General features: G+C 40.1%; 1 protein-coding gene across 2 annotated transcripts in view; it reads right to left on the bottom strand.

Moving 5' to 3' along the window:
• FRMD6 (FERM domain containing 6) overlaps positions 1 to 24,406 on the bottom strand; it is an 89,390-nt gene extending 64,984 nt beyond the window's left edge. For both annotated transcript variants that reach the window (XM_010588633.2, XM_003408601.3), the window contains exon 1: positions 24,300 to 24,406. The gene's annotated coding sequence lies outside the window, so the exon portion shown is untranslated. The remainder of the gene's footprint in view (positions 1 to 24,299) is intronic.
• Positions 24,407 to 26,224: the final 1,818 nt, after the last annotated feature.

The raw sequence follows: 26,224 nt of genomic DNA, 5'->3' as shown, positions 1-26,224 counted from the left end.
CAACAAAAAGTGCTGTTCTCAGAGAAAACTCTTCAACTTAGAAGCATCTGCTTCTAATTTCCACAATGAAATCTTTGATTCCTTCATTCAAGGGACTTGCACTCAATTCCTTCCGACACAGGAACTGCAGTTTTCCAGATAATGATTTTCCTATGAAGTTCTCATTATCTGATAGTAATATATGTAATTAACTTTACTTATTTTTCCCCTGAAATACCTTTTCCAAAGAGTATAATGCTTTTAACAAAGATTCAATTAAACATTTGGAAGTTGCTAGCTTTCTTGTAACACGGCAAAAGAATTCTCTGTGTCATTAAATCACTCAAACATCATCATCATAAGGACACATACAAACTGGAAACACAAATGTTCACTGATGGTACAATAAATAAAATATGGTATATTAAAATAACTCAGCAGTGAAAATGAACGAACCACAGCTACACATTAACAAGGATGAATCTCAAAAACTATGTTGCGCAAAAAAGCAAGTTACAGAAGAAAATCTACAATATGATTCTATTTCTCTAAACAGAAAGTTCAAAAGCAGGTAAAACTAAACAATGAGCCATCTAGAGATATATACATATATATACGTGTGTGTGTATAAACTAATAAAGAAAGGCAAAGAAATTATTAGCCTCAAAATTACAGTAGTGGTGTCAGTGAGCTGCAATGAGGGATGTTGTCAGGAAGGGGCAAGGGGCTTCAAAGGTACTAAAGAAATGTTCTTTTTCTTAAGTTTAGTAGTGGATACAATGGTGGTCTTTTACTACTGTGATCATTTAAAACTTGCACAAACATACATCTATGTGCTAAGTGCTTATTTTACAAATTGAGAAAGTAAAAAGTCAGAGGTAGTGATGTTGAAAATGCTGTGAATCACCATATAAAAATGGTGATTAGATGTTTAAAAGATACACAGGTAAGCCAATTATGAAATCCTACTATAATTTTTTTTTTACTATAATTACCTGCTACATTTAACATACGATGAATCCACTGAGGGCCCTATGCAAAGAGTTAACTACTGACATACTAAAATAATCCTTATAAAATATTATTTCAACTACTTCAGGACTGGAGTCTTTGGGTGGTCCCAATGGTTAAGCACTTGAATGCTAGCTGAAAGGCTGGCAGTTCAAATTCAACCAGAGGTGCCTTGAAAGACAGGCCTGGCGATCTGTTTCTGAAAGGTCACAGCCTTGAAAATCCTATGGAGCAGTTCTACTCTGCATTCACGAGGTTGTCATGAGTTGGAATTGACTCGACATCAACCAGCAATGGCTATATGATTAGTTCCATGGCCCTAGCAGGGAAAAAAGCCTAAGACAGAGTTTCCAGTGCTGTCATTCTCATAGAAGTTTTCACAATTTAGTGACATGCGTATGTATTAAGTTCCAAGTTTCTACCTACTACTAAATGGAAGAAATGGAATAGTATACAAGTAAATGAAAACTGTTCCCCTGAATTAGATCTTAAAGATGATCTAGTCCAAGTTAGGTTTATAGGTGAAGAAACTGACACCTTGAAAGAACCTGGCCAAGATGATGAGAGTTAGTTTAGGCTCCAGGTGTACTTTTTCTTCCAGGAATTTTGTTCTCTAAATTCCATTCAAAGCTCCCATGGGTGAAACAATTTAGTCTCTTTTCAGAAAGTTCATATTTTATATACTTAAATAGAAAGTTAAGAAACATGCTAAAATTATTTACTAAATTAAATATATCCAAATGCTAATATAAAGGCTTTCTTTCACCCTGATACTAGTAGATTTATATGTGAAGAATTTCATGAAGCCAGAAAAAGGCTTTCGGATGTTAGGAATCCAGTTTTTATACTTATACACATTAAATTACAGCGTTGAGATTATTTTGTTCACCAGACACACCTACTATGAGCAGCATTTGCAGCTGGACACTCTCTCTCTCTCACTCCCACATAGACATCTACATTGTACATATGACAAACACACAGTGTGGGGGCATAGTAAGACTCATGGGTCAAAGAACTCTTTACAGTAAAAGACCAAAAGCACAGTCCACAGACTTCAAAGTAAAAGATTCCACCGGCTATTCTACAAGGTTTTATATCATTTTAAGAGTCCTTATTAACATCCCTTTGGGGGCTCTAAAGGAGCCCTGGTGGCACAGGGGGTAAAGCAATCAGCTGCTAACCAAAACGTCAGCAGGCAAACCTATGAGCTGCTCTGTGGGAGAAAGATGTGGTAGTCTGCTTCTGTAAAGATTTACCATCTTGGAAACCCTATGGGGCAGTTCTACTTTGTATAGGGGAGCTATGAGTAGAAACTGACTCAGTGGCAGTTGGTTTGTTTTTTTGGGGGGAGGGGCCTTTGAAGTAGCCCCGGTGGTGCAGTGGTTAAAGCACTCAGTATGCTAAACGAAAGGTTGGCAGTTCAAACCAACCAGCCACTCCACAGGAGAAAGATGTAGCAGTCTGCTCCTTTAAAGATTACAGCCTTGGAAGCCCTGTGGGAGCAGTTCTACTCTGCCCTATAATAGGGTAGCTATGAGTCAGAACCATAGCAATTGGTTTTGGGGAGCTTTGTTATGAATACATTAGTTGGGGACACAATTGTCACATAAGCTTTTAAAAACATCTGAAAATAGCAATTTAAAAATTCAGAGAAAATACTGATTATTTTAGCCATTAAAAATTAAAAACTTCAGGACTCTCATCTGTAGTTTTAAAAGCCCTAAATGTTAAAAAGTAATTTTGTGTATGTCTTCTTCATGATAGCTTCACAAACTATTTCCCATTGTTATTATCATGCAGGTATTCAACCTTGGACAAATTAGAGGCACTTACATTCTAAGGAAGCTGTCATTAACAAGAGACCAAGAGTCCAAGCTTTTCATCATCATATCATTAGCCAGTGTGCTCTGAGGAGGCTGAAGTGGCTTGCATTATTCTGGAGAAGCAGGAATCTATGACTGTTAAGGTAGCTGTAGGGAACATCATTGGGAACACGGCCGCATCCCCTATTTTTTCCCCAGGGGACTATACATTCAGAAGCTGGCTTCTTGTATCTGCCATCTGTTGTTTAATTCCGTTAGTTTACTTCTTGAAGATAAATATCATGAATTTTCCATTTCCGCCAAGTGTGAAATCTCATTTTCAAACGGTACATACATATGTAAATATTCTATTTGCTATATACCAACCCACAGGCATTATTTTTCTCTTCTCAACTGGGGCTTTGAAATAAAGACACAAACCAAGGTCGCCTCAATTATTACCCACATATTTTAAAGATAACACAAGTAAAAACCACTTAAGAGTTAACCTCTGGGCTCTCTGGTATGTGAAGTCAACAAAATCAAATAGCAAGTCACCAGACAGCACAGTCAAGTCACTTGCATTTGATCTACCTGTCCACTGAATTTCCTGGTTGGGTTATGCAAGTCTCTCCCCTCCCCCTCATAATGCCAAAGAGAGCATTCCTTCTTAAAGTAATCATCCTATGATGCTTAGAGAGAGACTTAAAGTCTGGCTCTTAGAGGGTGTGGAGGAAGGAAATCAGAATTACACCTCACCCTACACTAACGAGGTTAATCCTCCATGAAGAATGGAACCATAGCTCAACCCCATGAAGAATGGAACCATAGCTCAACCTAGAATGTTAGAGTTAAAAAAAAAAAAAAAAAAACCAAGCCAAACAAATGAAAAACAGAAACCACCCTATCTCTGTCCAGCACTGCCCTTTTAAATGGCTCTAATCATACTGGAAAAGCAACTAGCCCTGACACTGACCTATAGAATTTTATTCTGGAGTAACCAGATGAGCAACCTATTCCAAGGTCAGCCACCACTTGTGGCAGGACCACTGCATGACACCCATGGTGCACTGTTACCACCTTACTTCTTTAATCTCACCCAAGAAAGCTACATATTGCCAATAATTGCTTTAGAATCCTCTCATCTGTGATCAGGAGGCAAAACCATTCAAGTGTTTTAAAAATACTCAAAAGGAGTGTCTATTTTACTTCACGACATTCACATTTAGAAGAATGAATTAACATAATGTTCTGTTGGTCCTAATGATACTTTCTAGAAAGAACCAGATAAGAATACTTCTTTCTTAGATATAAGATTTGTACAAATTGTAAATTATCTACGGCTTCTCACCTTCAATATAAGTCTTACTAATCATGAGATCCTGAAATTTCTTCTAAAGAGTCTTTCAGAAGCATCTTCTAAAAGGATGTAATCTGTCTAGAATTTGGAAATTATTCGATTCAAGAGTATAAGAAGTTGTAACAATTTTCTAAGCTGCCATGCATATAAACTAGAATTGACAGCTGAGCTCTGTTACCCAGCTTAGTGCATAAAATAGGTAAGAGCAAAGATTCTGATAATATAAAAACACTTCACTTCAGAGCCTTGCACCTGTGCCACAAACCTAGAGACCCTATTCCTAAGAATCAGAATAAGCCTGTATTCTACTCTAAATTATGCAAAAAAAAGAAACCTTTGTACTTTTTCTCTCCACATTTTCCAAGTTTTTTTTTTTCCCCCAGTTTTACGTAGGAGTTTTAAATAAATAACTTATGTCCCGGAACTTCCAATTCTGTCCATGAAATATTAATTGCTATAGGAATTATCCTCTGCCATAAACAACGACAAAACTGGACAAAACATATCCAGATACTGAATAACTCTGATCCCTGAGAGAAGGAAAATAAACTAGGTGAGCCTTATGACTCCCCCAGCATATTGCCTAGAGGTAGTTTCAGTCAGGGCAGGAAAGAAACCCAAACGGACCTGAGCATTCTCACTGAGTTGAGGAGATAGAGCAAAGTTCCAGGAGTATGAGGCAGCTAGAATTTGCAGGGCAGGATACCAAAGAGGAAGTATTGGCACAGAGAGAGTAGTCCAAAGATATGTAAAGAGGTCCTCTTGGATCACTGGATAAGTATTGATCTATGCATGAGTGTAAAAAACTCTATGAGGCAGGAAGAGGAATCTTCCAAAAGCAACAGGCCAAACAATTCCTGGAGTTCACAAAGCTGGGAATAGATCTCATTGTACTAGCCAGAGAGGGCGAACCTCCTAACACAAAATGCATAAGATAGCGCACTCTGAAGGTTAGCTCTGGTCTGAAGGCTGCTCTGGACCTGCCCTGACAATGCTTTAAAGCCAAGCCTTGAAAGGATCATACTGAGTTCGAGCTACTTAACACATGCTAGAATAAAGTTCAAGCCCTTTAAAGAAAGACACCAAAATCCAGCACCCAACGATGGAATTATTATGAACAATTCTAAGTCAATTACACAGAAGAGACAAGATGGGAAAATTTTCTGAAAGATGCAAACTACCAAAGCTCATTCAAGAAGAAACAGATAACCTGAATAGCTCTTTAGCTATTAAATTAATTGAATTTGTAGTTTAAAACCTCCCCACAAAGGAAACTCCAGGCTCAGGTGGCTTCACTGGTGAATTCTACCAAACGTTGAAAGAAGAAACAATACCAATTCTGTATAAACTCTTCCAGAAAACTGAAGAGGGGAGAACATTTCCCAACTCTTTCTATGAGGCCAGCATTTTCTAAAACCAGATGACATTACGAGAAAAGGGGAAGAAAAACAAAAAAGACCAATATCCCTCATGAACACAGACACGTATATCCGTAACAAAACTTTTATATATTGAATCAAGTAATACATAAAAGCATAATATATGATGACCAAGTCACGTTTATCCCATGAATGAAAGATTGGTTCAGTATTTTAAAATCAATGTAATTTACAATAACATGAAAAAAGAAAAGCAATGTGATTATCTCAATAGATGCAGAAAAAACATTTGACAAAATTCAACATACATTCATGATATAAACCCTCAGCAAATATGAATAGAGGGAACTTCCTCAACCTGATAAAGGGTATCTAAGAAAAACCTACAGCTAATATTACACTTGATGGTGAGAAACTGAATGTTTTTCCCCTAAGACTGGGAACAAGGCAAGAATGTAAGTTATTATTCAACAGGATACTGAGGTCCTAGCCAGTAGAATAAGGCAAAAAAAAAAAAGGCATCTAGATTGGAAACAAAGAAGTAGAACTGCCTTTATCCACAGACTACACAATTTTCAATGTATAAAGTCCTAAGTATCTATAGTAAAGCTATTAGAACTGGTGAGTTTAGCTAGGTCCAAAACACAAAGTCAACATACCCCCCCACAAAGAAACCATTTCTATATACAAGCAAACAGTTTGAAATTGAAATATAGAAAATGCCCCTTACAATAACATTAAAAATATGTAATATTTAGAGATAAATTTAGCAAAATTTGTGTAAGAACAAAAGACTCCTTAGAGAAAGTAAAATAAAACCTAATTAAATGGAGAAATATAATATACATGAAAAGGAAAACTTAATACTATTAAAACATCAATTCTCCCCAAATTGACCTATAGATTCAATACATCCCTAACTGAAATCCTTGTAGGAGGGGGACAAATATAAGTGCATGTAAATACAGGAGAAATCCAAATAAGGTCTGTAGTACAGTTAATAGTATTATATCAAAGTCAATTTCCGGATTTTGAAATGTATTGATATAAGATATTATCATGTGGGAAGCTGCTGCAGGGTTCATGGGAAATCTCTGTACTATCTTTACAATTTCTTATAAGTCTAAAATTATTTCAAAATAAAGTTAAAAAAAATAATAATTCCAGTGGGCTGTTTTGGTAAAAATTGACAAGCTGATTCTAAATTAGCCAAAGCAATTTTGAAGAACAACGAAGTTGTAAGATTTACTACCTGATTTTTAGACTTACTATAGAGGTATGGAGCAGCTCTAATCTGTCCTACAGGGTCGCTATGAGTCAGAATCGACTCAACGGCACTGGGTTATAGAGGGCACAGTAATGAAGACAGTATGCTATTAGCCAAAGAAGAGACGTACAGGTCAACAGAACAGAAGAGAGTACAGAAATACATACACACACACACACGGAGTCATATGATTTTTGACAAAAATGCCACAATAACTCATTGGGGGAATAAACAGTCTTTTCAACAAGTGGTACTGGAACAATTAGATACCCATACGGAAGCAAATTATCTCAACCCTTAGCTCACCTGTTACCTAAAAATTAACTTTAAAAGGATTACCAATTTAAATGTAAAAGCTTGCACCTTGGTCAACCCCAGGAAAGCAGAGAAACTTAGCACATGTTCATTATGCTCACAGAAATACACAGAGGATGAGGAAATAAGAAACCTTTCTCTTAGAAAGTCTGAGAAGAAACCTCAAACTAAGGCATTTCAAAGGAGACCCTGCATCTTGCACTGAAAAATCACAGGTAATTTCTATTGCTACATTCTAGTGGTAATTATAAAAAAACTCAATTTTTATTTATAGACTTTTAAAAATTTAAGCAGCAGAACATACACATGTCAATGCTAACACCAAATCTGAATACGTATCACTGTTAAGGGAACAGTTATATTTTACTCATGTCAGACTTGGGAGAGATACACATGGGCTTTCACAAGCATATTTCTTTTACATTTTTAGGGATCAAACTCCTCCCTAACTTGTTGAAGGCTTAAACCCAACATCCTTTTTTACTGATTTAAAATGAATGTGAGCTCATTCCATAAAGGAATATCTGAGATTAAAAAATGTTATATGTGTATATTTTAAATTCTAGACAACACTTGACAATTCTTAAAAACTATTCTCTGATTTTATTTCCTTAATATTTCATTTGCACATCTTGGGTCTATCTGAACTAAAGCTTCCTTAAATATGTTCATTGTTCTGAATCTCCTAAAATTTTAAGTAACATGAGTTCCTCAGTAGAGATTTCAGAAATATCACCACTTTAGTTGCCCTTTGTTTCAGTGTGACACTGAACTATGCAAAAAATTAACTTTACCACTATATTTAGATGGCTTTAGTTAAGTATAGAATTCTATTTTCTTTGGAAGAAAAGTAGTTAAAACACTTGATTGTCGTGATAAAATATACCCAGCCACACAAAATCCCACTCTATTTTTTGTCTCACACATGTCACTAATTTTACTGCTGATGTTTTACATGATACCACACTACTTCACTCCAAGATCAGACTAACAAACTATTAATATTTTTTAGCTGTGTATCTGGAAGTATTACATGAAGATACTATCCACTACTGACTCTTGGGAGGAATAGATTTATTTTTATATCCTACTTTAGAAGCCCGTAAGAAAAGTCCTTAATTCATTTTTTAATCTCTGATATTCATTTACTGAATGAGCCCAAATTCATTTTAAATCAGTGAAAAAGGATGTTGAGCTGATAGTTTGTAATGTACTAACTTGTTTGTTTTTACCGGTGCCTAGAGAAACATAAAGAAAAAATCTCGTAGAACAAAATTGTTCTGTAAGTTAGCTACAACTGAAATTTCTAGCCCAATTTCCCTTTTGTCTTTTGTTTACTTATTTACACAGAGTTCAACTCAGGTACCAAATAAAAGATAATAAATTCTAGAGCTTTACATTATAATTCTTCCTTTGTCATTAATTCAATGACTATAGTCAATGGTGATTTTTTTTTTTGAAAAATTAAAAAGAAAAAACTCTTACTGTGTTACAGAAATTATCTTTTAGTTTGTTTTTAATGTTAAATTTTTACATTCAGAATATTTTACAGATTGTTATGGAATACATGAGAAAGTCAAGGAACTTACATTCTCCATGCCAGCCCCTACTCCATACACCTCAATCAGAGAGCCCTAGTATAAGGTTTTATAGCACTCTCTACAACTTAGTAACAATTATCACAGTTGAATAATTATGTACTAAGTTATTTAATAAAGCACCCTGGTGGCCGATGGTTAAGCACTCAGCTGCTAACTAAAAAGCTGGCAGTTTGAACCCACCCAGTGGCTCCACAAGAGAAAAGACCTGGTGATCTGCTCCTGTAAAGATTACAGCCAAGAAAACCCTATGGTGCAGAGTTCTACTCTGTCAAGTGGGGTCACTATGAATCGGAATCAACTCAATGGCACGCACCAACAATAAGAAGTTGTTTAATATTTGCCTTTTCCTCTAAAAGGTAAAAGCTTCAGAAGGGCAGGCAACACCAAGCCTGTCAAGTTCACGCAGTATCTCCAGTGCCTTCTGTATAGTGCACACTTGATTTGTCAAATGAACGGAAAAAAAAAAAAAAACAGGCATTTAAAATGGTATTAGTCATTAGAAAATAGCAAATCTAAAATAAAATGGCATGTAGAATTGACCCATTCATCTGGAAACTTTATCCATCTACATAACAGAACGAGGGAATTGGCAACAAATTGGGTGTTTAGTGACTTAATATCAAATTGCTGCCGTTGTTGTGTGCCATTGAGTCAATTTCAACTCATAGAGACCCCATGTGACAGAGCAGAACTTCCCCATACGGTTTCCTAGGCTGTAATCTTTAGAGGAACTACAAAGCTACAAAGAAATAGACATAGTAAATAAAGTCCTATATGAAGAAGTAGATTTTCACACAAGATTTTGAAATTTTCTAATTCCTCTGTACTGCCATTATAATTATCAATTACCATTCCCTGGAAGTTAAATCAAATAATAGTAAACCTAAATTTGCCAGGCCATAGTAAATTATAAGAAATGGTTCTGCCCTCAAATTGAGGGGTTGGGAAATATACATGAAAGGATAACTTTGTATAGGCGTATACGCTAGGTCTCAAGTAAGTGATACAGGCACTATGCAGCCTGGGTTCAGGAGAAACCAAAAGAAGAAACAGGAGGTAGATGAAGTGTGTATGTGTACTCTGAGCAAACAACCAGAGCTGGCAATAAGTATGGCCAGTTTAGAAGGGGCAATGCAATGGGAAGAGCCATCTGGCCAGATTTAAGGAACATCAAGATGAAATAGAAAAATAAGCTCATTGTGTCTACAACACAAGGAGAACACATTCACACACCTACAGAGGCAGGCAACAAATGTGCAGGATAAAAAATGCCAAAGCCACTTGGTCTAAATGTTGGGGACAAGAAGAACACTGTGGGGACTGTGGTGGACTGCAGAGCACACACTCCATATAAAGGCGAAAACTGTTATATTACTCTAATGGATCACTGCAGGATATTCGAATTTTTTCAAGTGGTGTGAAATTCAATTTTTAAAAAATATAAAATCCCCCTTTTTAAATGTTGGCAAATAAATGTCTTCAACACTGTTAAAAACCAAAACATGCCTGCAGGCCAGTGTTGCTGGTGGGCCACAGGCTGGCAACTCTGGTTTGGCACGTTTAATTCTATCCTAAGAGATCTGGAGTCACTGACTTAAGAAATTTAACATTTATTTCAAAATTTGCTTGGTTTTATACCTCTGCATGCTTCAGTGTTTACCACGTAAAACACTCAGCACTGCCGAATTATTTCACATGGGCCTTGTGTGAGTCTTTCTCTGTTTTGGGCCAGTTACATTCATTTAGCTAGCTGTATGCAGAGTGACTGATAAGTTTCACCTGAAAAAACATTCAAACTGATACCAATAAAACAATGTTGACAAAGCAGTACCTAAGAGAATGCTGACATCACATGTATATACTACAACCCACTAGAAACACACATATAGTCACTGGAGCTCTACTTCTCCAGAAACACGTGCCACAGTCCACTGCAAATGAAATGCCCTTTCCAGCATTTTTCTATAATTAGCAACTTTCTAAACACTAATGCTATACTTTATTATCAAACAATGCTCAAATACATGTAGCAAAGTTTTAATTCTACCAATCACTTTAAGCTTTTAACCATCCAAAAACAACACTTAAGCATTAAAGGCCTATGTGTTAACATTTTAATAAGCTTAGGGAAAGAACAGATAATTAGGATCAGATGACAGTATTACAGAAAGTTAGCATTATAATTTAAATGTAATTCCTAGAAGAAAAAATTCTTGGTACATAATTATGATATAAAATATAGAACTATGAAAATTGCTTAATCAATGCTTCGAAATAATATTCACAATGAAAGTCTTCAATGACATTTAAAAGAAATACTAAACAAGTAATGTTTCTATTACTTAATTTTAATTTGCTTTGGCTCTTGGGAACCCCCTAACCTGAGCCGTCCACTCTGTGAATGAAGGCTCCCAGGCCAGTGGGGCATCATGATGTATGGACTGGTCAGTTTACCATTATTACCATTGCTGAAAAGGAACCCAATTCAAAGTACATGTCTCTGTGCATGGGCCTCTGCTGTATCCTTTTCACATAAAAGGATTAAGGGGTTGAGTGAAAGAACACCTTTTTACTAGAAACAAAATTTTAAAAATCTTTATACCAAGTGCAAGTGCTGTACATTACTTTTTGGGACATAGTTCTTATTCAAAGAAAGCCAGTAAAGTATGAAAAATCTGCAAAACTGCATTAGAATTTTTTTTGTCCATTTTAAAATAGAGGTGACAATTTGATATACACTAGAGCCTTACCAATAATAACTAGAGAATGCTCAAAGGCTCCCCATCACTGTCAAGTTGTTGAAGACCCTCGTAGCCCTGACTTCTGAAGCCCTACCCTATTTCCTATCAGACATAATAAAATGTACTCATATCCCATATTAAATACTTATAAGAAACCAATTGCAAGTAAGAGTTATATTTCATAAATCTTTTCAATCTCTCTTGAGCTCACTCCAATCAGTTTTCCATCACCATTCCGCCACTGACACAGCTCTTGTCAAGGTCACAAATGGCTTCTCCAGGTTGCTAAATTCAATGGGCAATTCTACCTGACCTCTCAGCAACACGTGACACCTTTGATTTACTCTCCTTGAGACATTTTCTTTACTTGACTTCAAGGACACTCTTCTAATTTCCCTCCTATCCTGACTGATCCTTCTCAGTCTTCTTTACTGCTTTCTCTTATTGACCAAACCTCTAAAAGCTGATGTACCCCAGGCTCAGCCCAAGTCCATCATTACAATCAGAAAAACAACTCATAGTACATTTTTCCCATGGTACAGGTCAACAGCATTAACATTATCTTTTAATAATAACACTGATACTTAGGGTCGTTGTTTTTAGCTACTGTGAAGTCACCCCCCCCCCCACCAGCTCATGGTGACCCCATGCAGATCAGACCTTTGAGATCCACAGGATTTTCATTGGCTAATTTTTCAGAAGTTGACCACCAGGTCTTTTTTCCTAGTCTGTCTGTCTGGAAGCTTCCCTGAAACCTCTTTAACATCATAGCAACACACAGCCTCCATTAATAGACCTGTGGCTGTGCTTGCAGTTCACTGGCAGGAAATTGAACCCAAATTTCCCTCATGGAGGGCAAGAATTCTACCCCTGAACCACCACTTCTCCCTACTTAAGATTGGAGACAGTTGAGTGCACTATGTAGGGAATATCTGCACAATTCTTTTGGCTTAAAGTATTTTCTTATATTGTTTGTGAGATTTCTTCTCATCTCTACAAACTGTAAACACTGATATGCCCCAAGACTTGGTTCTTGGACCACTTTCTCTGTCTACACACACCCCCTCAGGACTTCATCCACATCCTGTTGGTGATTTCCAAATTTGTATCTCCAGCTTGGACTTCCTTCCTAAACTCCAGACTTTTATATCCAACAACCTACTCAACTTCTCCACTTGTGTGTTACCACAAATACAACATGTTCAAACCAGCTCCTGGTTGTTCTTTCCAAACCAATTCTTCCAACAGATCCCCATCTCAGTTAATGGCAACTCCATAATTACACAAAAAGCCTCAATGTTATCTTTATTCTGATCTCTTTTTCTCATACTCCTTAAACAGTTGGTCAGGAAACTGTACTGGTTCTACCCATGAAATAAATCTTGATTGTTTCTCACCATCTCCTCCAGTGCTATTGGCATCTCTTAACTGGATTATTGCAAACAGCTGTAAACTGTTGCATACCGCCTCCCCCCCCCCCCCCCCCCCGTCTCCCATTTTCTATTCTCAATAGCGGCAACCAGTCATTTTACCAAAATGCAAGTCAAATCATCTCACTCTTCTACCCCAAAACCCTCCAACCCTATGTCACTAAGAGTAAAACCCAAAGCCCTTAAAATGGTCCACGAGGTTCTATACAACCTGCTTCTCAAACCTCTCTGACCTCATCCACTACTACTTCTCTCCTTGCCCACTATGCTCCACTAAGTGTGGTCTTCTCATCATTCCTGGAACACACCAGCCACACTTCCACCTCAGGCCATTGATAACCCCTTTGCTGGAATGCTCTTCACCCAGATATCTTTGTATGTCTCACTTCTCCTCTCCTTCAGGATGTTTTCTCAGTGAGGTCTACCTTGGCCACATTACTTCAAATTGCAATGCTCCTACATCCCTCCCCCAGTACGCCTTATGTCCCTTACCCTGCTGTACTTTTTCGCATAGCACTTTTTACCTTTTTACCAAAATCCACTGCCACTGAGTTGATTTTGACTTATAGCAACCCTATAGGACAGAGCAGATCTGCCCCACAGGCTTTCCAAGGAGCCCCTGGTAGATTCCAACTGCCAACCTTTTGGTTAGAAGCTGTAGCTCTTAACCACTATGCCACTAGGGTTTCCTATTACCTTCTAAAACACTATACGATTTGCTTTATTATGCTCATTATTTCTTAATAGAACATAAGCCATGAAGACAGAGCTTGTTCTTTGTTCACTGATATATCCCTGGGACTTAAGACAGTACCTGACACATAACTGGCACTCAATACATTATGTTGAATGAATGAATGAGTTGAATTAACATTTAATAATTTCAATTTTATAGTTTTCTTTTAATATTTGAGATTTTTGCCAGATCCTGAACATTTGTGTTGCTCCTAGAAAAGTCCCTTTGGACTTGAAGGTTTGGAGAGTCCCATCTTGACTTCATGGCACAACAAAAATCCAGCAGCCCCAGGGAAGCTAGCTAGGGACATTCTACCTCTGGCTATTGTTGACTTTGTTCCCTAAAACCAGGGCCACTCAATTTAGCACTTATCTTGAAACATCTAAGACCTTTCCATACACATGTATTTTGTTCCCCCAACTAGACAAGGAACATTTTGGTAGGACTTTCACAAAACATTCAGGACAGTCCTGAATACTTCATCAAACCAAACCCAAACCCACTGCCCTCAAGTCGATTCCGACTCATAGCAACCCCATAAGGCAGAGTAGAACTCTCCCACAGAGTTTCGGAGTAGTGCCTGGAGAATTTGAACTGCCGACCTTTTGGTTAGCAGTCGTAGCACTTAACCATTATGCCACCAGGGTTTCTGAATACTTCATCAAGGTGTTTTTAAAATGTTTTTTTATGAACTTTGTAAACTTTTTTAAAGTATTAAAGTTTACTAAGTTCAAAACCTCATACAAAGCATAAAGGCACACAGGGTTATCCAGTGTGGGTCCCCCTTTAATGAACAGACAGAATGACACATCATGATTATTCTAGAGGATCCTATGCCTGTTTTGGCTAAGCTTATAATTATGCTGTTTATATGTAAATGCGTCTTTCTAACGTGCTTAAATTGAGTTTGTTTTCCTTAAAAACTCCCTTTGAAACTTTCAAACTATTAATTTCCTTTGAATGAATGGTTTGAAATCTTAAACTTTGGGCCGCATAACAAATATCATAAAGGGATCTGATGTGCATCATATATACGGTGCCAACGTCAGGGGGTGGGTGGGGGGAGATAATCAACAACTGCCTCATACCAATGATAGTGGCTTTCTTTAAAAGAACTCACACGAAACTACAGGGTACATGAGCAAAAGACCCGGGCCGCTGGTACTCCTTCATTTTAAAAATACTTTGCCCAACATTAATCACCATAAAGAGAATTTTTTTAATCTTCAGATTTGCTTTTTGGCATCTAAAAAGAAATCATTATCTAGCAGGCAAAAGTGGAGAGACTGAGACTGCTGAAAATGAGAAGAGAATGAGAAAAAATAATTCAATCAATTAGTGGTCAGTGGGGTAGGCCAGCTGTTCCTGGTGTAGCAACATATACTGTCTGGTATTCGTATCGAGAAATGCTAGGTTTTGTGGCCTGCTTAATGGCCTCAAAAACAAAATATAATAAAATCTCTTGAACTGGTGGTGCAGCAGTCAAAAGCTATGGCTGCTAACCAAAAGGTTGGAAGTTCGAATCTACCAGCCACCCCTTGGAAGCCCTATGGGATAGTGCTACTCTGTCCTATAGGCTCTCTCTGAGTCAGAATTGACTTGACGGCAATGGGTTTTTTGGTTTGGTTAATAGTACTTGACTGTCTACTATGTGCCAGAGACCAAGCCGGTTCTTTTACACGTACTATTTCACATAATACTTGGAGAGACAGTTACTATCATTATCCCTATTTTACACACGAGGTTTAGAGAGCTACGTAACTTCTCCAAGGTTACAACCTAGAGAGTAGTGGAGCATCAACCTGGACCCTCAGAAGTCTGATCTTAAAGATCTTGCTCTTACCATTATACTTTACTGCCTCTCTTCCATATTGTTTTCAAAACATATTACTCTTTTCTGTAATAATTTCACTGAGCAACGTGTCAGAATTGTGGCCCTATGGTCAGCATATTTCTTTTTTGTTTTCTAACATTACAAATGTTAAATTTTTGCTGTTATAAGCAATATCTCATTTGAGCAGGATTTACTACACATTTGTAAAACTTCTGTAATTTTACCTTTTTCTTCACCTTTCTAAGAAACCTAAGTTGAAACTCTGAGCCTACTCTTGAACTATACAATAATGTCTTTTTTCTTCAGGGAAACCGGAAAGAAAATAGCTACATCCATAGTTTTCCTTTGCAAGCACTCTGTTTTAGTAGATCTCTGACTGCAATCGTAATCCTATGTTTTACCGTAAGTGCTTCCTGGGACTGCCACAGACATCAGCATCAGAATTTCACTGCTCTTTTAGGCAGATAGAGACCCAGCATTTCCAAGGATGTTTAAGAAAAGATAACTTGGTGAGAGGTAGAGAGAGAGGGAGAAGTGTGTGGAGACGGCGGAGGCATGATGGCAGGAAAAGGTACAAAAAATATTTTTATAAGAATGAACAAGTCTGGAAATATTTAGAAAGTAGCCCTTTGAAATTAGGGTCTATCCAGGATCATTTATGGATCAATGAAACAATGAGTCAAGGGACCTCAAGGTGTCACCTACTTGGCAACTTATAAACCCAAACCTGGTTTAAGGGTCCTAGAAGTAGAAGAGACAGAAAAAGGGAAAGAGATGTCCCAACAGCACTTGGGGTGGGGGGAGCAGAGGACAGAAGTAGGGCAGGCTCCAGGATGTAAAATTCTGCTTCACTGGGCTACAGACCTCAAACTTTCTCTGGGCAGGTCCGAGTCTATTCATAAAGACTTACAAGACACCTCTGTGAGAATGAGAAAAAGGTACTCCATCCTCCAACAAGCCTCCCAGCAGACTCACTGATTGGCCTGCAGAAAAGGGGGTGGGCCTCAGCCCTCACACTCCCCACCTTGCAGGGCAAAACCTGCAGGCATAGATGATATTCCTGATCTCACCTCCCCTCTCCCCAATTAGAGAGTCAGAAGCAGGGTTTCAAACCGGTTCTTTCAGGTTGCATTTCCACCCCAGATATACTGAGTCACAAGTATAACAAGTGTAACAGTTTAACAAGATCCTCAGGTGATTCTTATATATAATAAAATTTGAGAACCACTGCTCTACTAGTGGGTCTCAGAACTAGTCCCTAACCAACAGCATTAGTATAGCCTGGGGACTTGTTAGAAATGCAAATTCTCAGCAGGAGCTCCAACCTGAAAGAACCCGTGCTAAGCCCTGCTTTCAACACACACACACAAAAAACATAGTGCTTCAACAGAGTTGTTAAATTGAATTACTTCAATAAAAACTGTTCGAAGTCCTGGCAGAAGAAGCTTCTACTCTTGGCCTTGTCCCTAGTGGTAAGGCTTTGTATGAGCCACTCAGCTTCTCAGGGCCTCAGTCCCTCCTTCTCTAGAAAATGATAGGGCTCGCTGTCACCTAAGGCTTCCTCCCTCCTCAATTCTTAATTGAGATCTGGAAATATCTAGTTGGCATAATTCAAACTAAAACTGATGCCTTTGAATTATGGTGTTGGCAAAGAATACTGAATATACCATGGACTGCCAGAAGAACAAACAGAAGTACAGCCAGAGCACTTCTTGGAAGCAAGGATGCTGAGACTTTGTTTCACATACTTTGGACAAGTTACCAGAAGGGACCAGTCCCTAAAGAAGGACATCATGCTTGGTAAAGTAGAAGGCCAGCGAAAGAAAAGAAAACCCTCAACGAAATGGACTGACACAGGGGCTGCAAGGATGGGCCCGAACATAGCAACAACTGGGAGGATGGTGCAGTTGTACATAAGGTCGCTATGAGTCAGGCCGACTGGATGGCAGCTAACAACAATATTCCAAACTGTGTCTCTGAAACAATAGGATCCTGTGGGCTAAGCTGAGTCTTTACCGATCACGTGATATTGTTTTTTTTGTCTCACACTTTATTTCCAAAGTTTTTTTTTTCTCATTTAATCTTAAGACTAAAGTTTTATGTCAAAGTGCTCAATATTTTTGGAGCTATCAAAAGGTCATTCCCTATGTAACTGCCCCCAAAATACCCAAATGCCCATCAACAGAATGGATAAATAAACTGGGTATATTCATTTACAGAAGAGAGAAAGTGCTACTACCTGCATTAATTTGGACATATCATATCACTTGTTCAGCTAAAGAAGACATAAAAAAAAGAATGGATAGATAAACTATGGTATATTCACACAATGGAATACTACGCATTGATAAAGAACAATGTTGAATCCATGAAATATTTCATAACATGGAGAAGTCTGGAAGACATTATGCTGAGTGAAATCAGTCAACTGCAAAAGGAAAAATATTGTATAAGACCACTATTATAAGAACTGAAGAAACAGTTTAAGCAGAGAAGAAAATAGTCTTTGATAGCTATGAGGGGGGGAAGGCAGGAGGGAGGGAGAGGGGTATTCACTAATTAGATAGTAGATAAGTTTCATTTTAGGTGAAGGGAAACATGGTATACAATAAAGGAGAGGTCAACACAAATGGACTAAACCAAAAACAAAGAAGTTTCCTTAAAAAACCGGGCACTTCAAAGGCCAGCATAGCAGGGGCGGGGGTTTGAGGACCATGGTTTCAGGGGACATCTAAGTCATAGGCATAATAAAATCTATTAAGAAAACATTCTGCATCCCACTTTGGAGAGTGGCGTCTGCAGTCTTAAACGCTAACAAGCAGCCATCTAAGATGCAGCAATGGGTCTCAACCCACCTGGAACAAGGAAGAATGAAGACCACCAAAGGCACAAAATAATTATGAGCCTCAGAGACAAAAAGGACCACATAAACCAGAGACTACATCAGCCTGAGACCAGAAAAACTAGGTGGTACCTGGCCACAACCGATGGCTGCCCTGACAGGAAACTCAACAGAGAAACCCTGAGGGGGCAGGAGAGCAGTGGGATGCGCACCCCAAATTCTCATAAAAAGACCAAACTTAATGGTCAGACTGGGACTGGGGGAACCCCAGAGGCCTTGGACCCCAGACCTTCTGTTACCCCAGGGGAGCCAAAGCCAGCTCTTTAGACAGGGATTGGACTGGAATGGGGATGGAAAATGACACTGGTGAAGAACAAGCTTCTTGGATCAAGGCGACACATGAGACTATGTTGGTGTTTCCTGCTGGGAGGGGAGATGAGAGGGCAGAGGTGTCCAAAAGCTACCCAAATGTACACGAGGAGAGAGAGGGGAGGGAAGTACTGTTGTATCTCATCAGAGGGAGAGCAATTAGGAGTGTATAGCAAAGTGTACGTAAATTTTTGTATGAGAGACTGACCTGATTTGTAAAACTTTCACTTAAAGCACAATAAAAAATAAGATTCCAGAGTAAAAAAAACGAGAGAGAGGGAGAGCATGCATTTGACTGTATTTATATGGAGTTCAAGGTAAGGTAAAAACTTACCTATGATAATGGAAGTTCAGAATAGTAGTTACTCTTAGGACAGGGACTGTGAATTTAAAGCAGGGTTTCAGGGGGCTGGTAATGTTCTACTTCTTGATTTGAATGCTGGTTACATGAATGGGATCATTTTGTGCTATACACTTCTAATCTGTACACTTTCCTAGATGTATGCAATAATTCAACAGCAAGTTCAAAGAAATAAAGCCACAGGGACAAAAAAAAGTGTTGCTAGCTGTGGGGAGAAAATTAATTGCATTTCTTTTTAGTGTGACCTAAGAACTGCCTAAAAAGCTGAATGAGAAACCTCATTACATTTCCTACAACTTTCATCCTGAATTTGCCTGATTTTTATGACTTCTCTCACATGAAACTGCAGCTATAAGCTAGTATAAAATGTTACTCTTCTTCTGTCTTCGTATAACTCTAAAACATCACTGCTCAAAGTTCTAAAATATATATATATAGTACGAAGGGCAGGCAAATGTAAAATCTTTGGAGAATATCTGAAAATACCCTAGAACAATCAATTTGGAATACTAAATAGATACTTTTCTTTGGAATCATCCCAATTATTACATTAATGCAATAACCTGGACAATTACCGAATCTCTACCTAGTTTCTTGCTGTGTAAATTCTAAGTAAGGCCACACAGGTGGGGAAAGGCATTCAGGAAAACGCTATGCTACAACCAACTACAAGCCAGGAAAAACACTGCCTTCTCCTTTGGCCTGTATTTGGCTTACCTATGAATTTGTTTCAGCACCGCATTTTTCTCCTGAAGTGATTTTCTTCCCCCTTCCCGGTGTGCTGTAATCCTTCTTTGATCAATAGGGTATACTGCATGATTGCTCCATTTGATACATATAAAAAGCGATAGTACACAAACTTGCATTAGAAGTAATTACACCACTAAATCACGTAAGATAATTAGAACAGACTGCTTGTTTTTACCCAAAACTTTTAAATAACTTTAGCCATTATTGCTATAGAGCCCCTCTGGTCCTGCAGCATGGAAAATGGGCATTATTATTTCCCTCAAATGCTGGGAGGCTAATTAATGTTTACGGAATCATTAGAGCTTAGACTGCAATGTTTCTAGCCTTGGAAATGGGAGGAGGATCAATAAGCATCCAGCCTTGCACGTTATTTAACACCAAACCAGTGATTCAACACTAATACAGGCAGGGATTCCAGAATAAATATCAATTAGCAGCACTAGTTCATGTAGTACACAGATCTTACAAGACACCTTAATTCTAATCCTTTCCCTCAGCTAAAAATGTCTTATTATTGAACTTCCACTTTTAAATAACAAGTTCTCCCTAATTCAGCCTTGTTTTAAATATTTATCCTTCTAAATTTAATTTTTCTTTCAATTCAGTATGAATGGATGCATAGTATTCTACTTCTTCCTTCCCCTAAATTAGTCCTTTAACTTTTTTCTCCTCATTTTTATAGGCTGCCAAAACCTCTTCGTCAGGGTACTGTGCAAATCAAAAAGCCCTCTCAAACACACCTATATCACAGTTTAACCACAGAGCCCAACAATACCATTTTTCCCGTCCTAGTTTTTTTTTTTTTTTTTTAGTTTTAGGGAAGATACGTTTTAACTAAACTTTCACCACTCAAAATTCTTTCACTAAATCTTTCCTAACCACCCCCCCTCCACAAACATATACATACACACAAATTGTTATACACACAATTACAATGTAATCAAACTCCCAAAATGTGTAATTATACAATTATGCACACAAAGACTTCCTAAAAACATGTAATTTTAAATGTGCAATAGACACCCTTTGTAACTTTAGTGTTGGAGGCACGGGTTAAAAAATAGACTTAAGTTTTCTCATAAACTGTGTTTACTGTTTCTTGTTTGGAGGACAAGAGTAGATGGAGGCATAAGAATCATCACAAGGATCAATGCTATACCTGAAACTCAAAAAAAAAAAAAAAAAAAAACCCAAACCCGTGGCCGTCCAGTTGATTCCGACTCATAGCGACCCTACAGGACAGAGTAGAACTGCCCCATAGAGTTTCCAAGGAGCACCTGGTGGATTTGAACTGCCGACCTTTTGGTTAGCAGCCATAGCTCTTAACCACTATGCCACCACGGTTTCCTACCTGAAACCAGGCAACCACAAATGTGTCACAGCAGGATTCTATTAAAGATTGTAAACACACTTAGCACATTATTTTTGTTTTGTTTTCTTTAAAAGAAAAAAGCTGGAATTGCATGAATGAAACCCAAAGCTCCTATGCTTTGCCCGTAAGGGTACACAATACTGAACACCTCCTGTTTTCCTACTTATAGAAGAACTAGGTACAATTTATCAAACTGGAGCATTAGTAAAGATTGTATTAATGAGTAGTAGGAAAAACCCATCTCTGCATAAATGGAGAAAACTTTCTATCCTTTAGGAGGCTTAAAACAATATTAAAATGACTTCAGAGAATGCCCATGAAATTTAGTTCTCAACTCAGAAAACCACCTCAGGGATCATTTGTGAATGCCATCTGGGATCCAGGCAGCCTCATCAAGAAAAAGGAAAACTTGTTGAGATCATCCAAATCTAAAATTCACATACATTTTTACATCTGGACTGAATTAATCTTTTCTCGGTACTGGCTTTCACGTAATAAAATAATTGTTTGCAGGTTTTATTTTATTTTTTAACCCACAGCCTTGGAAATCAAAATGTGCAACATCCAAGTTGAAAACTACAAAGAATTCTTTTATCAAAAAAGTTAGTTGTGAGACAGGACTCATTTACACTAAACTCTGAACCTGGCAGCTCAGTCAAAAACAATTTCATTTAAAACTTTCATTTCAAGCATCTGCCACAAGAGCTACACAGTTTATTATGTCATAAGTTCTGAAAGCCAAAAGCTTTATAAGTGTAGTTACGTAAATGAGGAAACAAAGTCCAGAACTACAAAAAGCACTACAACCCGACACCCCTCTCCACACACACAATTCAGCTAGCCCAGTGGAATATTTTTTAAGAATTTGTAGCTAAAAACTGTTACCTGGCACACAATGACATTTTGCTTTCAAAAGCAGTGTCTTCATCATGGCCCATGTTGTTTTCAGATGTTTACCTTTACTTAGACCTAGGGATGTTTTAAATTTGCAAATTTAAATTATTTGCTGGAAGGTGGTAGCTTCCCTCTACTGCCCCCCCTTCAAACGATATGGGTAGAAAAAGAGAAAATTTCCAGTCCCTTAAAATGTTTTGATCACTCCAAGAACTGCTGATTACTGTGGTCCATCAGTGTCAGGATCTCAGGGATTCTTACAAACAATTCAAAAGGGAGGAGGGGGGGATTAGTTCATACTACAATTAGTCAGCTTTCTGGAAAAGATACCCTGCAGATAACTTGATACTAGATATCCCGTGGGGAACTCTTTTCATCTAATAATCCTGCCAACGGTCCAGTTTAGTATGAAATATGAATCCAATATGTTTACAAACACACCGAAAAAAAAAGCATTAAAATGTCAGCTGTCTCATATTGTGGGGTACTTTCATTTTTAACGCAAAACTTCTATTTCTGAAACCCACACCCAAGGAAAATGTTTAGGTGCTAGAAAGTTTTATACCACAAAGGACAACGGCAAAGGCATCTGTTTTCCTGCCTCTCTTCGGGGTCTCCTCCCCTCCCCCACTCTATCCTGCAGGCAGTTTCTAAGTTTTGGTGGCTGTTAAAACTACTTTCTACAATAGTCTCCTAACGCTCCAGAGTCTGAAAAACTTCTTATCCATTAACATCGCTGAGCCTAAATTTATGCACTGCTCTGAGAAGAAAAACACAAAAGTCAAAAGTCTTTTTAATGACAGATGTATTACGGAAAATTTCCCCCACAAAGTTTTGATGCTGTGAAATATCAACTCCCTGAAATCACAGAAAGGAAATGACTTACATTCTTGGAAAATGAAGCCACTAGCAGCTTTCTCCAACAGCATTTTCTAATCCCTAAACTACACCCTGTGGCAAGGGGGAGTATTCCGTGCAAAAACTAAGTTTAAATAGATGCTTATAAAACCAATAAACAAACATCGCCGGGTCCCAGAGGAGAAGGGAAAGAAATCATACATGGAAAATCCAGTAAGAGATACTTTTTGTCCACATTCAGAAACGCTGGAGAGCACAGGCTTGAAGTAAAAAGCAATCCAAGAACGCTTGCTGAAGTTTTCTTTCCCCGCTGTGAGCAATACACAGCTCCTCAGGGAAATACGGGCAAAACAAATTTTTGCTAAAAAATAAACACGATAGGGTGAAGGCGTAAATGAGCTAATATTTCTTTGGACACTAGCTACACAACTGCACGGCCTTAAAATCTGCCGATTTTCATTTCTACTTTAAAATATGCTTATTTTTGACAGCTTTCCATTTATTCATGCCTTTACGAAACGCTCTCACCATTAGACTACACTGTCCCGGGACTCGAGGCGCTGTATTAACTCCTATGGTCCTCATGTGGGTGGCCCCCAGCCGTCCCGACCTGACAGCACCCCGCCCGCCTGGAGGTCAGGTTGGTGATTTCCAGTGCTCGGGCCCGGCCTGAGCGTCGCAAGCTCCTCTAGGGACCCAAATTCTGCAGGCCGTGCCCCCCACTCGCATCCCCCAGAGGCCCCCTTCTGGCGCCGCCGAGCCCAAACTCAACCTCAGGTTCCACCAACTGGGTACTTGAAGAGACGTGGGGCAGCCGGGCTGCCGGAGCCGGGCGCACACAAGAGACGCGGCACAGCCTCCAGGAACGCGGGGCTCAGGTGCTGGCCCCGGCGCCCGGTCACAGCGAGCGGACCGCGAGGGCGCGACGGGTAGGCGCCCCCAGAGCAGGGCGCCGGGACCATCGGGAATCCCGCAATCCGGGGGACCAGACGCAGCACTCCGAGCTCGGACGCATCCCGCAGCCCGGGCCGGCCTCCCGCCTTCGTCGCAGAGGCGGCCCCCGGAGCCCCGCGTCTCCCTCGCTGCCCGGCTCGGCTGCCCCGGTGCCCCGTCCTCCCGGCCCGGCGTGGGCGAGCTCCAGCTCGCGGGGAGGCGACCTCCCCCGCCCCGTGTCGCACGTCCAGTGCCGACGGGGCGAGGAGAAGGCGAAGAAAGACACGAAGAGGGAGGTCCGTGTCTTCTCTGGGGCTAGCGACTTCCAGACACCCTCACGGAAGCCCCATCCCGCCGCCGCCGCCGCCCTGCCGGCAGGGGGCACAGCAGACGGCCGGGGCGCGGTGGTCGGGCCAGGGGGCGGGCCATGAAGCCCCTAAGGCGCCAGGTTCCTACCCGTACCTCGGAGAAAGTCTGGGGCACCAAGCGCCGGACTCCCGTCAGCTCTCGGTCCCTTCCTGCCGGCGCCGCGCCTGCCCTGCTCCTCTCAGCCCCTCCGCCGAGGCAGCCAAACCAGCGCTCCACGTCCGCCCCACCCCCCGCCCACGCCTCCCCGGCCCGCCCCCCCGAGGCTCCGCCCCCGGCCCGCCCGGAGGTGGTGGCGGAGGCCGTGGAGCCGAGTGAGCTGAAGGCTGAGCTCGCGGCCGCACGTGGAGCGCCTGCCCGCCCCGCCCCGGACCCAACCAAGCACCCTCGTGGGGAGATCCCAGGAATCAGGGGAGGAGAAAGCGAAAGGACTCTCCCTTCCATCGTCCCAGGGAAGGAAGAAAGCTGAAATAAAACTCTGTAGTGTGAATCCTGGCGATTGAGGCCTTTTTCCGAGTGTCAGAGACCGAAGCTCGAGGGGTTACTGTCAGCTTCCCCCCTTATGACCTAATGGCTCCCTCCGCCGTCCGGCCCCCGCTCCCTCGGGACGCTACTTGGCAAACCTAGTACAGCTGGCCGGGGGCGGCTGTTTGGCCTGAGGACTGACTTACTAATTCCGAGCGACTGTGAGGAGAGAACTCAGAGGCGGTTGCTAGCGGAGGTGGCTTCATGTCTCCTTGCTTCCCTACGGTCCTCTGTTCTACGCCGACCTGCCCACCCACCAATTGGGATGATGAGCCCTCGTGGGTTTTATGGTGGATGGAGGGGCACCGACAAGGAAGCCAAGCCTTGCCCCCAGACTCTTTCTCTCCAGTTTTTCAGGTAGACACAGCCTCTTTCTGCTGTGGCTTTAGTGCCTGTGACCCCCTCCAGGAATTTTATTTGCTTTTTCGGGGTAGTGAGTGGCTGGGGCGGCGGGTGATGCAAAGGGCCAGTGGAAGATGTTTTGATGGCACTGAACGAGCCAGAAGATGGACGGTTCTATGCACCTTCAGTAATGTCTGGCGGGAAAGGGGCGAGCTACTCCTCTCCGGTCAGCCTGCGCCACGGGGACCTGCAGCAGGCAGGAACAGTGCTGGGGACAGGAGATGAAGGGAGAGGCTCAACCTCCACCTGGACCCCTATAGAGCTCCACTCCCCTGGGCTTCTGCCGTCCTAGGTCTTCTTTTGACTTTGCTGACCCAGTTACCCCTGGCCAGGGGTGGCAAAACGCACCACAGGGCCCTTAACTAAAGGGGTGGAGGGTGTGTGTATCTGGCTTTGCAAATTGGATTGAGGAGACAAAAAAGCAGAGGAGGACCTGATCCAAAATCAGATTTATGCCGACAGAGCCAACTTGAAAATTGCCCTGCTCTTTTGATCCAAACATAATTACATAAAGCTACCTGTTATTGGTTGAAAGTGTGCCTGTTCGTACGCCTTGTTTGCATGGTAAAAGAAATTCAGTTTTCTGTTTATTACAGCTGAAAGCTCACTTGGAATAGTTTCCCCATTCACAGCTTTTACATTTTGGGAACCATGACATTAGGCTGGATATTAGGAATTGTGATCTTTTATATTTTCATAATTTCATACTCAGCTTATTTCTGATGAAGTGGGGCAGTTTCTAAGGCTATTGCATATGATTTGAAGTCATCAGTCCATTATGAAAAGGAGACCAAGAAGTATGATTCAATAACTACTTTTAAATTTGTTGCACATAATTAATATACTAAAATGAAAATTGGTCAACAGTTAATCATAATGTAGGTATTTAAGAATACAGGATTGCATTTATTTTCTCTCATTGTTATCTTTTATATGCATTCAGAATGAGCACACATTCAGTGCTGGTTGCTAAGGTCTTAAATTAGTTCGATGTCTAATGAAATAATCCAGCATTTTATGTGTAAAGATAAATGAGTAATATCTTACTATCATGGGAAACAGTTTCTAAATCTGATTTGTTTTCAGGCTTCATG

The sequence above is a fragment of the Loxodonta africana genome, chromosome 10 (assembly GCF_030014295.1).
Source record: "Loxodonta africana isolate mLoxAfr1 chromosome 10, mLoxAfr1.hap2, whole genome shotgun sequence".
NCBI lineage: Eukaryota > Metazoa > Chordata > Mammalia > Proboscidea > Elephantidae > Loxodonta > Loxodonta africana.
The sequence above is the reverse complement of the archived record's forward strand: the minus strand, read 5'-3'. Positions and strand labels throughout refer to the sequence as shown.